The 14,391-nt window shown below is 39.7% G+C and overlaps 1 long non-coding RNA gene and 1 pseudogene across 1 annotated transcript; both read left to right on the top strand.

Moving 5' to 3' along the window:
* Positions 1-1,755: 1,755 nt before the first annotated feature.
* LOC115680120 (trans-Golgi network-localized SYP41-interacting protein 1-like) lies at positions 1,756-6,976 on the top strand (annotated as a pseudogene).
* Positions 6,977-10,033: 3,057 nt separating this feature from the next.
* On the top strand, positions 10,034-13,325 carry LOC115680200 (uncharacterized). Its single transcript, XR_008816888.1, has 5 exons — positions 10,034-10,173; positions 11,520-11,640; positions 11,744-11,806; positions 11,904-11,988; positions 12,350-13,325. It is a non-coding gene; the product is annotated as an uncharacterized LOC115680200 (long non-coding RNA).
* Positions 13,326-14,391: the final 1,066 nt, after the last annotated feature.

The following is a 14,391-nucleotide window of genomic DNA, read 5'->3' on the forward strand; positions in this document are numbered from 1 at the left end:
CCTTGATCATGGTCCCAACCATGGGAGGATCCGATGTAAGCTTAGTTTTGGAGAGAGAAATTCGATGTTATCTCAATGTTACTTTGATATTTTGTTGACATGTCTTTAACATTTTTTACTACAGAAGGATACCGCGACTGTAATTTCCACAATGCTATTGGTGTCTGGCATTACTACGTTGCTGAACTCTTACTTTGGTACCCATTTTCCATTAGTTCAAGGGAGTTCATTTGTATTTTTGGCACCAGCTTTACTAATAATGAATTCACGGGAATATTGCAATCTCACTGAACATGTAATTCTCTTATATTGATGAATTCATACTGTCATACAAAGTCATTCCCTACCATTTCTTCCACATGTTTAGAAATAAATGATCACAATGAGCATGCAAGGAATCAGCTTGATGGAATAAGCAGGAAGCACGACAATGTGTCACCTTGTCTTAGTCTCTTTTGTTTTTTTTGATATCGTCTTTTATATCTAGCGGTACTTTTTTAGGTAAAAAAAAAAAAAAAAGATCTCTAGGCTACTCTTGACGGAAATGAAGTTGAACGCGCAACCCAGGCAGTCTTTTTCTTGTTTTCTGTAGAAATTCTTGCAATTATGCTAACTTGTACTGTCCAATTATGTGCAGAGGTCTAGGCATATAATGAGGGAATTGCAAGGTGCTATAATCGTTGGTTCAATTTTCCAAAGCTTTCTAGGGCTTGCGGGTTTAATGTCCCTCTTAATCAGGTAATTTGGATTTTATAGATGAGTGTTGCCGCATATATTTAGTTACCCTTGTAGAGCTAATTCTGTATCTACAAATGATGCACTGCAGTGTACTGATTTAAAGGGCAGTTCTTAATGTTATCTTTTTGAGGAAACTCTTTTATGATCTGAAACCTAATACAGCTTCTACAATTCTCTTTTAATTTCATTTAGAATTTTATGGATCAAAGCTAAATTTGTGAGCTTCCGGGTAATATGATTCTGCTTTTGCAGGCTGATAAACCCTGTGGTGGTTGCGCCAACTGTTGCTGCAGTTGGTTTAGCATTTTTCTGTTATGGTTTTCCTCAAGCTGGTGGCTGTGTGGAGATCAGCGTTCCGCTGATACTATTGGTTCTTATTATGTCCTTGGTAAGAGGCTTCTCTCGCTTGCACTCTTAAATCTCTATCAATGAGTCCAAAAAAATTATTGTCTCTTTTAAAGTCATTTTCTGCTTTCATTCTATTCGGGCAAACATAATAATTTATCTCATGTGTGGTAACATCGCTTTTGTTTTTCAAGTGTCTTCGAGGGATCTCCATCTTTGGGCATAGATTGTTCCGAATATATGCGGTCTGTACAGTCTTGAATAGTTGTTTAAGATTCATCTTCCAAACCGTTGTTCCAGGCTTTGATCTTTTTCCCTTGTGAACTTTGAATTTTGAAGACATCGAATTATATGTTAAGTGTTGCAGATTCCACCCCTTTTGTTTTGAAGTGCTTAGAATTGTACAGCCCACTCTTTCCCTGAGAAGGACCCTTAATTTGGTTCACCAGTCACATGAAAGTCTGATTGATAGCTTGGTCAAGCGTTTCTTGTAATTGCCAAGGCAATTTTAAAGTATTTTGAGCACAATACAGGATTGAGCTCAGTTACATGACATCTCTAAGTAACTGCAGGTTCCATTCAGCATGGTGACTATATGGGCATATGCATTCTTTTTGACAGCCGGTGGGGCATATGATTACAAAGGCTGCGGTCCTGGCATACCCAGTTTGAACATTTGACTACGATGATATTGTCAAAAAGGAGCAACAAGTGTCATGGGAGAAGGAGCAAATGGTCATGCTGTTGGTGAAAGCTTCTGGAATCTCAGTTGAAGAAGACCTTGGGGTCTATCAACGGCTGTCCTTTTCTGACTGCAACCTTCTCATTGAAAGATGCTTTGAAATGGTTAAGGAGCAGAGAACTTCTGAGCTGGGTCCTTCTCATGCTGATTTGGAATCATTTGAAAGAATTAAAAGTCTGTTATATTTGCGGGTTCAGGAGGTAATGCTATATGAGAAAGTACTTGAAGAAGAGTTGCTGGAAAAATCTCAGAAGGTTGATAATCTTTCATATCAGTTGCAATTGTTGTCTAGAGAACTTGAAACACTCAAAGAGGGAAAGGATCATTTGAAAAAAGATCTCGAACGATCAGAAGAGAAATCTGCTCTTTTGAGAGAAAAGTTATCTATGGCAGTCAAGAAAGGAAAGGGACTGGTTCAAGATAGAGAAAACTTGAAACATCTTCTGGATGAGAAGAACTCAGAAATTGAAAAACTGAGGCTTGAGATACAGCAGCAGGAATCTGCAGTTACTGAGTCCAGGGATCAGATAAACAGAATGTCTACTCACACTGAGCACATACCAAAGTTGGAGGCGGATCTTGTTGCCCTAAAAGATCAACGGGATCAACTCGAGCAGTTTTTATTGGAGAGTAATAACATGTCGCAGACGGTGATTGAGTCCATTGATGGTATCGATATTCCTGCAGACAGTCTTTGAAGAGCCTGTGGAAAAGTTAAAGTGGCTGGCGGGGTACCTCAATGACTGTCAAGAGGCTAAGGAACTTGCTGAAGAAGAGTTGGCCAAAGTTTGAGAGGAATCTAGTGATTTATTTGGCAGGTTAGCTGAAGCCCATGCTGATCTGAAATTGTTGCAAGAGGAAAGGCAGGGATTTGAAAAGTTGAAAGAAGAAGCCATTGACTTAGAAAGCAAGTTAGTTGAAGCCAAAGTATCTATCAATGCTCTGGAAGATTTGTTGTCAGCAGCACGGGCTGATGTCCTCAGGCCTGTGGAAGAAAAGAGGGAAATTAGAAACAAGTAAGGAAAATGTTGAAAAAGAGCTGCTGAAAGCCATTGAAGAAGCTTCTTCCCAAGCTAGTAACTTCACTGAGGCTTGTGCTCTCAAGAAGTCCCTTGAAGAGGCATTGTCACGGGCAGAGAATGATGTTAATGCACTCACCGATGAGAAGGAAGCAGCTCAAGTCTGTAGAGCTGCTTCCGAAACGGAGCTAGAGAAACTGAAGGAGGAGATCTCCATTCAGACTGGCAAATTGGCAGATGCACAACGAACGATAAAGTCACTAGAAGGTGCATCATTGGAGCTGGAGAAGAAAGTTGGTTTATTAACTGAGCAGAACCATAATATAGAAGGTGGGAGAAGCCATATGGTGACTGAGCTGAAGAAGCTGCAAGATGAATCTGCAACCAAGGAAATCAAGCTGGCAGATGTTTCTGTAAGCATTAAATCATTGGAAGATGCAGTGTCAAAGGCTGAGAATAGTGTGTTGGAGCTTGAGAATCAAAACAAGAGATATAACCAGGAGGTATCAGCACTCCATTCAAAGTTGAATGCATGTCTAGAAGAAATGGCTGGCAAGAACGGCAGTTTGGAGAGCGGGTCTCTAGAACTTGTCAGTTACCTTAATGAGTTGCATGCCCTTGTGAAAAACGAAACGTTGTTTCCCCTCATCAAGGATTGCTTCGAGAAAAAATGGGAGTGCTTGTAGAGAATGAATGATATCCTTGAAAGAGTAAAGGATCAACATATTTCCTTACATTTAGAAGCAGCAGAAAAGCAAACTGTCCACGAGGTATTGTCGAATATCTGCTTCTTTACTGCTGATGACCGTTTATGCAAAGGCTTCTTATGTAGCTTTTCTCTTTCTATGTCTCAGGGAGATCCCATCACCATAAAACAGCTCCCTGTTGAACTTAGCAATAGCCTGGGTGTTGAGATGGAAGCTGGTCTGATGAATGGTGGGTGAAGACATCTCTTCATTGTTTAGAAGGACCATAGAAGGTTTTCAGTTAAAAAACAAAGTTCTTGTTGACAAATTTGAAGGCTTTTCCACATTTATAGATGAAATTCCGGCAGCTCTTTTGAAAGATGTGATAATGTAAAAGCTATGTCTCAGGACATGAGATCTCTGAAGCAAGATATGGAAACGTACAAGCTAGAGCATGGAAATACAGTAGCCATGTTGGAAGATGACATCGTGACTTTATTATCTGCCTGTACTGATGCCACCACAAAATTACTGCTAGAAGTTGAGCGCAATTCTCTTGGGCAGTTGTCTAGTGCCGAGCTGGAAGCCTCAGGTAGATCTTATGCAGAAGAAAGAGAAAGTAGTATAATTAATGCAGAATGGCATCAAAAGAAGGTTGATGGCAGCAAACATGCCAAGCCTATTCGAGATTTGTTATTTTCCGTTCAAACTGTTCATGCTTTGATTAAGCAGTTCCAGAGCACAAGGGAGGTGGCAACTTCAAAGATACAAACTTTGGAAACTGAACTTAAAGAAGCGAAAGCAGTTTCTCTGGAGGCCATAGAAGACAGAGATACGAAGCAAAATAGGGTCTTTGAGCTGGAGACTGAGGCAGAGACTTTGCAAAATTCATGTGGTGAGCTGAGGCTTAAACTCAAGGACTGTCAAGCTGACTATGACAAGTTGAAGGAAAGAGAGGTTGAACTCTTAGAGGTGCACAGTAACTCGTTGATGAAGCAACAAGGTGAGCAGTCTTGTGTCATGATCTTATTGTCAAGCTTTTCTTTTGTTTCTATGAATCTCTGCCGATTCTCACTTAATAATATATTTGTTTTTTCGTTTCTCTAGCAGCAGAAAGGTCATTCGTGTCCCCATCCCAACGGACAGCACTTTTGGACAAGGTCGATGGGGTCAGAATCTCCTCTGAAGAGTTAGGAGGAGACACAGAGCCCCAAATTTCTCCTCATGTGATAAAGCTATTCTATATTGTAGATAGTCTTACTAGAGCTCAAGGGCAAATAAGTTTGTTGTCACATGATAATCAAGAGCTACAGTCCACCCTTGCTGACCTGGTTCTTGAAAAGAAGCATTTGCGGGAGGAAGTTGAAACACGTATGAGATATGAAGAAGACTCAGAGAAGATGAAGAGAGATTTATCTGAGCTAAGAGTTGTTTTGGAGAAAATTACAAATATGTTTGGTGGCAGTGAGTTAGTTGGAGACCACAATACTTCTAGCTTAAAGGGACTTTTAGCAACCTTAGAAAAGCAAATTGTGAATGTGCTTATGGAATTTGAAAACTCTAAATCGGAAGCCCAAGAACTTGAAATGAAGTTGTTAGGAAGCCAGAAGGTTGTGGAGGAGTTATCGAGTAAAGTTAAATTGCTTGGAGATTCACTTCAAGGTAGAAGTACCCAACCAGAGATCATCCGGGAGAGAAGCATTTTTGAAGCACCTTCATTGCCTGCTGGTTCAGAGATATCTGAAGTTGAAGATGTGGTAATCTTTTCTTTTTTGGTTTATTCATACAGTTCCCTCACCCCCCACCCAACCACATTATTCTGCTTTCGGACCATGGTTTTACTGAGCACAGTAACCACAAATTTTGGCATGCATCTTGCTATTATATTCGAGTAATGGGCATCTTGGTATTAAAAGGTCATATCGAAGGCCCTCTTCTCATTCCCATTTGTTAGGAGGCAGGACTGGAGATTTCTGTATGGATAATAGATTGTCTCATTTTGTATTTGTTTCCTTCCCTTGAGTTTTAGCTCCCATAGCTACTCCCAGAAAAGGTCATGGTATGTTTCCTTGATGCTACGTTTTCTTTCCTTAAGTAGACCATCAGAGAGCTACCTTCTTGTTCTAGCCGATGCTGTAGGTAGATGTTAGTTATTGTTTGAAGAACAACCATTTTTATAGCTGCTGTTCCTGCCCTCCATTTCAGAATGGTCAAAGATTTCTTTGCATCTGAATACTGGTTGGATTTGCTGGGCATTGGGCTCATGATTTATTGCTGTTTCCGTTTCATAATTATTTCTGCCTTTTTTGATGATGCCTCGGTACGAATCATCTCTGACTTTGGAGCCTCTAGGTTAGAACCTCAGTATAGGAAGAAAACGAAAACCTGTGAAACTTAAATTAGGCAGGGGCAACTCATCTTAAAAGAAATTCACTGATGTAGCGCAGACCTACTTTGGCTCTTTCTGTGTTGAAAGTGTATTCTTCTTCTTTTATTCTTTCAAGTATCCCAACTATTCTGGTTGCAATATGCTGGTTGTCAGCAGTATCATATTATTATTAGTTGTTCATGCTTATGCAGGTATCAGTTGGAAAACCGTCAGATGCCTCCTGTTCCTTCATCTGCTCTGGCGCAGACTATGGGAAAAGGATCAGCAGACCATCTTGCTCTCAGCATTGACTCGGAGTCGAATCCTTTAATCGGCAACAAGGAAACCGATGAAGACAAAGGTATTGATTTTTTATTTATCTAGAGTAAGAAGGGCCGGAATCCAAGTATAAATTGTAAAACAACTCCATTGCAGGTCATGTTTTCAAGTCCCTCAATACATCAGGCCTTATTCCGAAACAAGGGAAGTTGGTTGCAGACCGGATCGATGGCATATGTTTAAGTCTTTTACTTTATAAACTCTTTAGGTTGCACACCAAAATTAGGGAAGATTCCTGTCAGATCTAGATGCTTTTAAAACTATATGATTAGATCCTTAACTTAGATTGACTTGCATTCGTTTTTGCTTACACTCTTAGTTCTCTTTCCACAATGAAAACTTCTTTTATCAGGACTAAAAGCTTAATCAGATGGTGATAATGAGAGGGAAGGATATAGTTTTCAAATACTAACCACATTAAACAATTTCTATATTAATTTTCACATCTGAATGCAGTAGTAACGTGCATTTTGTGCTCTGTTTTGAAGGCCTACCCCTTTGAGCTGTCTGGAATGAATATGATGTTTTTGGTTTTTCTACTTGGCTATCCTTTGGAATGTTTAGATCATCCAATGGAGGAGAATTACTAAGAGATGATTTTGAAGTAGTTTTGCCTGGAAACACCTTTCCTTGCCAGTATGCCAAATGCATGTTTTGTTTTTCACTAGGAGCAGACTTAATAGTTTTCTTTTCATAATTGGAGAGAGCTTTTGTGGGAATAATGCTTGGAGAGCACTCAGAAATAAACATAGGTTGCATGTGAACCATGCAGGGTATCGGGTGGCAGGATTTTGATGAGTCGACCCGGAGCTCGCTTGGGCCTTATCGCCTATTGGTTGTTCTTGCATTTATGGCTGTTGGGCACCATCTTGTAACTTTTGCCATCGAGTGGACCAGGACCCCACCGACATCATTCCCATTCTCTTCAATTTGCATCATAGAAAAAATGTCTGTATCCCAATTCTTTTTTCTTTCCTGTTAAAAAAAGATTTTTCATTACTTCGTAGTGCTAAATTAGGGCAACAATTTTATAGAAGGGTCGCCATACAAATTCTTTGGCAGTTCAGGGCTGTCGAGAAATCATCGAAGCCATATTCTCTGGAGAATAAGGCATATCACTTCTTGCCTTGAACATTACTGATGACTTTGATCCTGCATTTGTTGCTTTCGATGTGTCGACAGACATCTTTTCGACCAAGTGTAAGCAATGTTTTTCATATCTGTGAAGCATCTTGATTGGCTAGTCAATGAAGATGTCTTCATGGTACTGAATTGATCTTGGTCATTACCCGCCTAAGAAGTATGTAGGCCACCGTAGTTATCTTCATGGTATAGAAGCACTGGAATGCTGGAGACTGAAGTATCAAATATTTTTAACAAAAAAAAAAAAAGAAGTATCAAATATTAACCGGTGTGGCTTAATTTTCTTAGTGTTCCTTTTTTCTTTCGGCTTAATATTTCTAAGGCGCCGTTTGGTTCGGCTTTGCAAATGGGCTTTGGGAAAATGCAAATTGCGTTTGGTTAAAAATACTTTGTAAAGTTACTTTGCCCTAAGTAGTGTTTGGCAAAAATTTTTTTGCAAAGGACTTTGGGTTTATTTTTTTATTAAAAAAAAAAAAAAGCAAACCCTTAGCTAGAGCTAGCAGAGGGCTACAGCCATCGCCCGAGGTCGCGCAACCCTAGGCGAGCGTCACCGGGGTCATGTGACCTCACCGGCCGCTCTTGCGTAGAGAAGATGAACAGTAACAACGATGGCAAAATAGGAATATTAAAGAATTAGTATGGGTAGTTTGAGACAGCTGGAAGGCTTGCCAAATGCCTTAGCATTTCTCCAGAGGGCTTTGGAAGCCGAAAGCCCATTGGGAAAGTTGAACCGAATGGGGTCTAAGTGTTTGAAGTGGGCAATTCTATAGGCCCTTGTTTCACCAACACGTTCAAAAAGATAAAAAAAGAAAACCGAAAGATACTAATGCGAAAACTACCAACGATTTGAGAAATTAGTAACCACATAGAAATTTACACCTAGAACAAAGTTTCGGCTTTCGGCTTTCGGCTTCCTTCCTTGACTTTCGGATGCTTTCATGTGAAAATTGAGGTAACTCTAGATTGATTCACTTGCAATTTCCATGTCAAGAGCACGTTTCCTTTGACTTAGACCCATCAAATGGGAGGGTCGGGTCGAAAATTGTCCGACTCAAATTGACTCATTTTGACCTATTCACGTGCAATACAAATCTAGAGACTCAAACCAGACTCAATTCATATTGTTAAAACACTTTCATATTTAACTAAATTTAGGAAAATTCATACCCAAACTAATGTAAGAGCGCGGAGGGAGCAAGTGAGATCAAGTGATGACGTGAGAAAGTAAAGAGAGAGCCATAAATGTGGATTGGGTCTAAGTGAATTGTCAACTTATTTAACACCCATATTATCTTGGCATTTACCGTCCTAAACCCATTTATAACCAATTTACTGAATATAACAAATCCATATAATAACTTAGTCCATTAAATATGGGTTAGAAATGGGCTTATGACTCACTTTGAGATATACTTTAACCTGATCGACCGCGGCGCACGAGCATACTGTTGGAAGCTTCTAAATTTGCAAACATAGATCGTGCCTACGGAGATTTATGTTTCATATGCATCGTGGAGGAGCTTGAAGAGCCCAAGCCATGTCACCTTCCTTATTTTCACCATATTTATTACTATGGTAAGTCCACTGGTTGATGCCTAATGTGGGTTACCCATGTTGTTTTGTTCCACTTCTAAGATTTGCTTGCACGTCATGAGGAGTGTCAAGATTAATCGCAAGCCTGTATGTACTCAACAATGCCTCCAAGATGCTTAACTTAGATGAAATCATATGTTTTTAGTAAGTTTAAGAGGTATTTTGAGCAACCCATTTAAGTATTATTTGTAGAGACATCGTTATGTTCGATATGACGAGATTGTATTTGCATCACCGAAAAAATAATTACGGATGAGAGCAACTTATGATGAAAGACTATCGAGTAGACCGGTATGAGCATGAGAAACTGCATTAAAAAGCAACTAATGGGGATTCTAGAACTGTAAAGTGGTTTTGAAAATGAGAAAATTCTCATGTATCATTTTATTGAAAAATGTTATTCTAGCAAACTGTATGCTCATCTTCTAATTTTGCGTGAAAATTATTCAACTATCAAGAGAGGGGAGGGAGGGAGACCAACGTAGTTAACCTTTCAAGCGTTATCGTGAGTGTCCATGTCTGTTACGGAATTTAGTTTTATGCATAAGTACTTAGTCAACCAGTAAGTGTACAAGCTCGTCATCGTAATTCCCGCACAAGGTAACGAATGCCCAAGGCACAACATGTTCATTCACGACACGCCTCGATCTTGTGTCGGCTCGCGGAAGATAGTATCGCTCGCTTTACCACTAGTTACCAACTTTGGTGCTGTTTATCCTAAATTAATCATAGAAGCACCAACCACTATGAATTTGTTTATATGTTCCTTTAACTGATCAACGTGAACCTTCGAAAAAATCTAGACATACATAGTCAAAATTCGGGTTCCTTAGATCTCACCTGTATCACGTCAACATCTAGACTAATTATGACAAGCAAATCTCCTTCCTTTTTTCGGGCTAATATTAAAAAGGCAAGAAATTTCAGGTGAGATTTTCCTCTGTGGTCTAAGCCTTAACCGCAAAAATGGACGTCCTGCTCTTGAGCTCGCAGACCGCCCTCAGTTCCAGATTTTCATCACCTTAGTCCTACATATGCTTTCATATGGTTGATGTCAGAATCATAACCGATGATACACGAATTTAGAATCATCTCTTGCTCGATTCCTTAGTCCGAGGATTCGATGGCGGGCTGCGCGGAAGAAGGGGGCTGTTCCAGCGACTACATTGCCGTCGCCATTTCTGTTCTGTCCTTGATCTTGTGAGTTTCTTTGTAGCTTCACGTCAATGATACGTCAGTTTCTTTGCTACCCTGAACTGGGTTTTCTCTGTGATTAGCTAATTTTCAACCTTTAGCTTGCAAAGTAAATGAGCTTTTTCGGTTAGCACCGGTTATATCGGTGAAAAAGGTGAGGTTATGATGGTTTTGTCCAAGCGAATTACGGTGCTGTCTGGACATGTTTAGCACAGTCTCGAAGTGGGTCATGAAGAGAATTTTTCCTTTTTTTGTTTGGTTTAGGTTTTTCTTTTGTCAGAATTTGCTTTATTTGTACTCCAATGAAGTTGAGTGGACTCCAATGAATTTGAGTGGACAGGAATGGTAACTCTTTGTTTACAATTGGGCCATTTCTTTGCACCTGAAATGGGTTGAATCTTGTCCAAAAAAACCATTCAGCAGGGGAAACTATCTCTTCATTGGTGACTACATCAGTATCTGGGTACCCTTTCGATGGAGGTGCGGGAGTTAAATTTAGCTGAAATGTGATGAGGTGTCTACCCTAGGAAAGTCAATTTGGTTTGCCGGGTTGAAATGGAGATGAGGACAGAAAATAAACTAGTGCATATTTGCATGCATATTTGGTACGATTATATCCAACTTGAACACTTTTTTTTAAGATTGGTTTGACGCTGCAATCAATCCAAATTCCAAATCTGATCAGCTTCATCTCAATGAGAACATGGAGGATGATGACAAGAAGAGGTGAAAAAAATACGAGAGAAAGGATTTAGAAGCTTTGATAAATGATTTCTAAGCTGTTGGTGTTAGTAAAAACTTTGTTTGTGGTGCTTTAGTATGGGTTTTGGGCTAAGGGCTGCAAGAATGGACTTTGGAGGTGCTAGTGTGAATGAGACAGGATTTGAGAAAGATTGCAGAAAATTTGTTTAACGATGACTTGGAGGAGTGCTGTTATTGTTCAGCAGAGTGGTGGTGAATTGCAGTGCAGCCAGCAACTGTAGTAGCTGGTGTAGGGGTACAGTGGTCGATTTTTTCTGGCTTGCTTTCTTTTCTGTGATTACACAGCAGTAGTTCTTTCTTTTTTAACGACCAGTTACAGTTATTCACAGCAGAAAAGGAGCTAACGCCCATTGTGCAGCAAAATGATAGCGGAAGAGATTTATCTAATATCTAATCCTAAGTCCTAAGTTTAAGAAGGTGTCAGTGTGTTGTCTACGATTTTGCGCTCTTTGTTGCCAAATGGCACTGCCTTTATTAAATGGTCTTGATCAGTTTCTGATTTAATTCTTCCGACCCTCGAAATGTGTACTGGAGGTGGGTTGTCCTTTTTATCTTTATCGTTGTTTAACTTAGTAGTCTAATGCTCTCAGGCTTCTTTACCGATCGATCCTTCCCTTTGTGATTCACAAATTTTCTCGGACAAAAGGGAGCGGCTTCTGGATTCCTGTGTTTCAAGTCTTTGCCAGCTTTAACCTTGTACCATCAATTATGGTACGGTTGTTTGCGCATCTTATATCCTACACATTTTCAGCCTAGTGGTTTTATGATTGTCAGAAGGGAAAGCAGCAATTACCATGGTATGTGGTTTATGCAGATGTCCGTTGACTTGCTGAAATAAAAAGGAGGCATTGGTGGCAGTCTTGCTACATTTGGGCAGGTTATCAATTATCATTGCAGTTTTGCTGTCATTATTACTTTCTTCATTATCTGGATGTGTCTGACCAATACACAATTTGATCATGTGGTGATTCCAGTTTGGATTGAAGGTCCAGTTGGATTTGGTTTACTGCTCAGCTGTCGTATAGTACAGGCATTCCAATTGTATTTCATATTTGGCAAGTAAGTGTAAAGGACAGGGACATTAGAGTTTGCTCCTGCAGCAGTAAGTTCAAAGAAGTATATCATCTGCCAGGGGAGGTGGGTGGGTGTGTGGGGAGGGAATGCTATGTGTTGGTTTCTCCAAGAAAAAAAATGGAGGGAGGACGGAGGGAGGTTGGGAGGGAGGGAAAAAAAACAGAGGAGGTGGTAAGCAGGCATCTGCAGTCAATCGCGAGTAAGGGGGGGCGTCGCATTATGATGTTCTTCACTTTCAGACTACACATTTTTGTTCTGGTGATTTTATGCTTTGTCTTAACTTTTTACATCCTGTACTCTGTATCTTTATAAAAGAGTTTGTGTCACTAAATAGCTTACTTTGCAGGAGGCGTTTACCAACAATGAGGTCGCATGTCTGTCTTCCATTGTTTCTCTTGCCATGGTTTGCTGGGGCAGCCTGTAAGAACTCTGAAGTTTTTACTTATTTAGTATCTTTCATCCATTGTTATTTGCAAATGAAAGACAGAAAACCTTTTTGCCGGTATACGGTTGATAGTCTATTAGGATTGTTGGCACTCATAGGCGCCTTATGATATACTTTCGTGGGTGAAAAGGTTGATAATCCATTCCTTTGTCTGTGGGAAATTAGAAGAAAATAGGAGCTTTAGGTGTTAATATATCCAATTGAGGTCGCCCTTCATTAGGGTGAATAAAAAGAGAACTTTTGTGCTTGCATAGGCAATGAGGAAAGCTGCCTCAGTAGACGTGTTTGCATTTTTTAGTGGAATTATTTTCTGCCGTGTGCTTGTGGGTGGGGTTGTGTTTGTCCTGAGCATTGGAGGATGGTTAGTTTACACCTTTTACTGGAAGTCACCGTGGAATGGCATGTTTCTAGAAAGGCATAACAAGAATCTTGTTTCCATCTTCGCTTGGGTCATTATTCTTGTTCTGTCTTACTACGAAATTTTGCAACAGAATCGTCTACTGTCAAGCACTATAAGAAATTGCAAGTATACGAGGCACATGGGCAGTGATAGAGTTTCAGTCTAGACATTTGCATAGCTTTGACAGGAATGCTTGTGTCATGCTGTAGTTGTTCATATGAAGCAGCCTCTGAATAATCATTGTCACATGGGTGCTCAATGGGTTATCCCAGTAGTCTCCTTCCACACGTTGTATGTCGCCACTCTTGTTGCATTCACGGGAGCAATTCGCCATATAGAATTCAGATTTAATGAACTCCGAGATCTCTGGAGAGGAATAGTTGTCTCTGCGTCTTCTATTGGTAAGATCCTTCAGCATAGTATCTCAAAAGATAATTTGTCTTTGCCTAGTCCGTTGATTATATTCATGTACTTGTACATTCCTTTGCTTCTATCACTACAAAAAAAATAAGGATTTAGCCACGGAAAATTAGCGACGAAAAATTATTCGTCGCTAATTGCGACGGAATTTGCGAAGAAAAAAAAATTCGTCGCTAATTTGCGATGAAAAAAAATTCGTGGATAATTTGCAACGGAATTTGCGACGAAAAATTTTCCGTGACTAATTTGTGACGAAAAATTTTCCGTGGCTAATTTGAGACGGAATTTGTGATAAAAAAATTTCTGTGGCTAATTTGCGATGAAAAATTTTTCGTCGCAAATTTGCGACGGAATTTGTGACGAAAAATTTTTCGTGGCTAATTTGCGACGGAATTTGTGACGAAAAATTTTCCGTGGCTAATTTGCAACGGAATTTGCCACAAAAATAAACTCTTGCTTGACTTTCCCGACTATTTTTTGTTTGTGGCTAAATCCGCGACTAAATTAGTTGTAAAATATGTCTTGAATTTTATGTACTCGATCCGGTTCATCATTCGACCCGACATATTTTTTGTGCGACCCCAACCCTCCACGTGACGAACAAATCTCTATGGTGGTTTGCCCAAGCTGGAGTAAGCGAGCAAATGTTACGGGGGATTCGGGGGCGTAGCCCCAGAATTTTTTTTTTTGGAGCCCTATTTATACTACGGCTAGGTTTTTTCATTGATTTAGCCACGGAAATAAATATAGTAGGGAAATGCCGCGATACTTAATTTCCGTGGCTAATTAGCCACGGATTTAGCCACGGAAATTAATATAGTAAAAATTCGGCGTGTGTGGGCAATTCGTGGCAATCATGGTAAAATAAGAACGTCACGGAGCCATTTGAAGAAACCATGGTAAAGTTTTCTCTTCCTTCATAATGATTATTTTTACTAAATAAGTTATAGAGAAGTTTGTCCATTTACGTTCTGACATTAACAATGTTTTACAAATGCAGGAAGGAGACTTGCGATGACAACTGTTACAATGAAATTACATAAATCAATTTCTTTAAAATTCTATTTGATAGTATTCAACCACTGATAATGAATGTTTTTAAAAAGTTCTAAGTTGCTAATCT

The sequence above is a fragment of the Syzygium oleosum genome, unplaced genomic scaffold, assembly GCF_021117445.2.
Source record: "Syzygium oleosum isolate NSW1041296 unplaced genomic scaffold, Sole_v2.1 Sole_v2.06, whole genome shotgun sequence".
NCBI lineage: Eukaryota > Viridiplantae > Streptophyta > Magnoliopsida > Myrtales > Myrtaceae > Syzygium > Syzygium oleosum.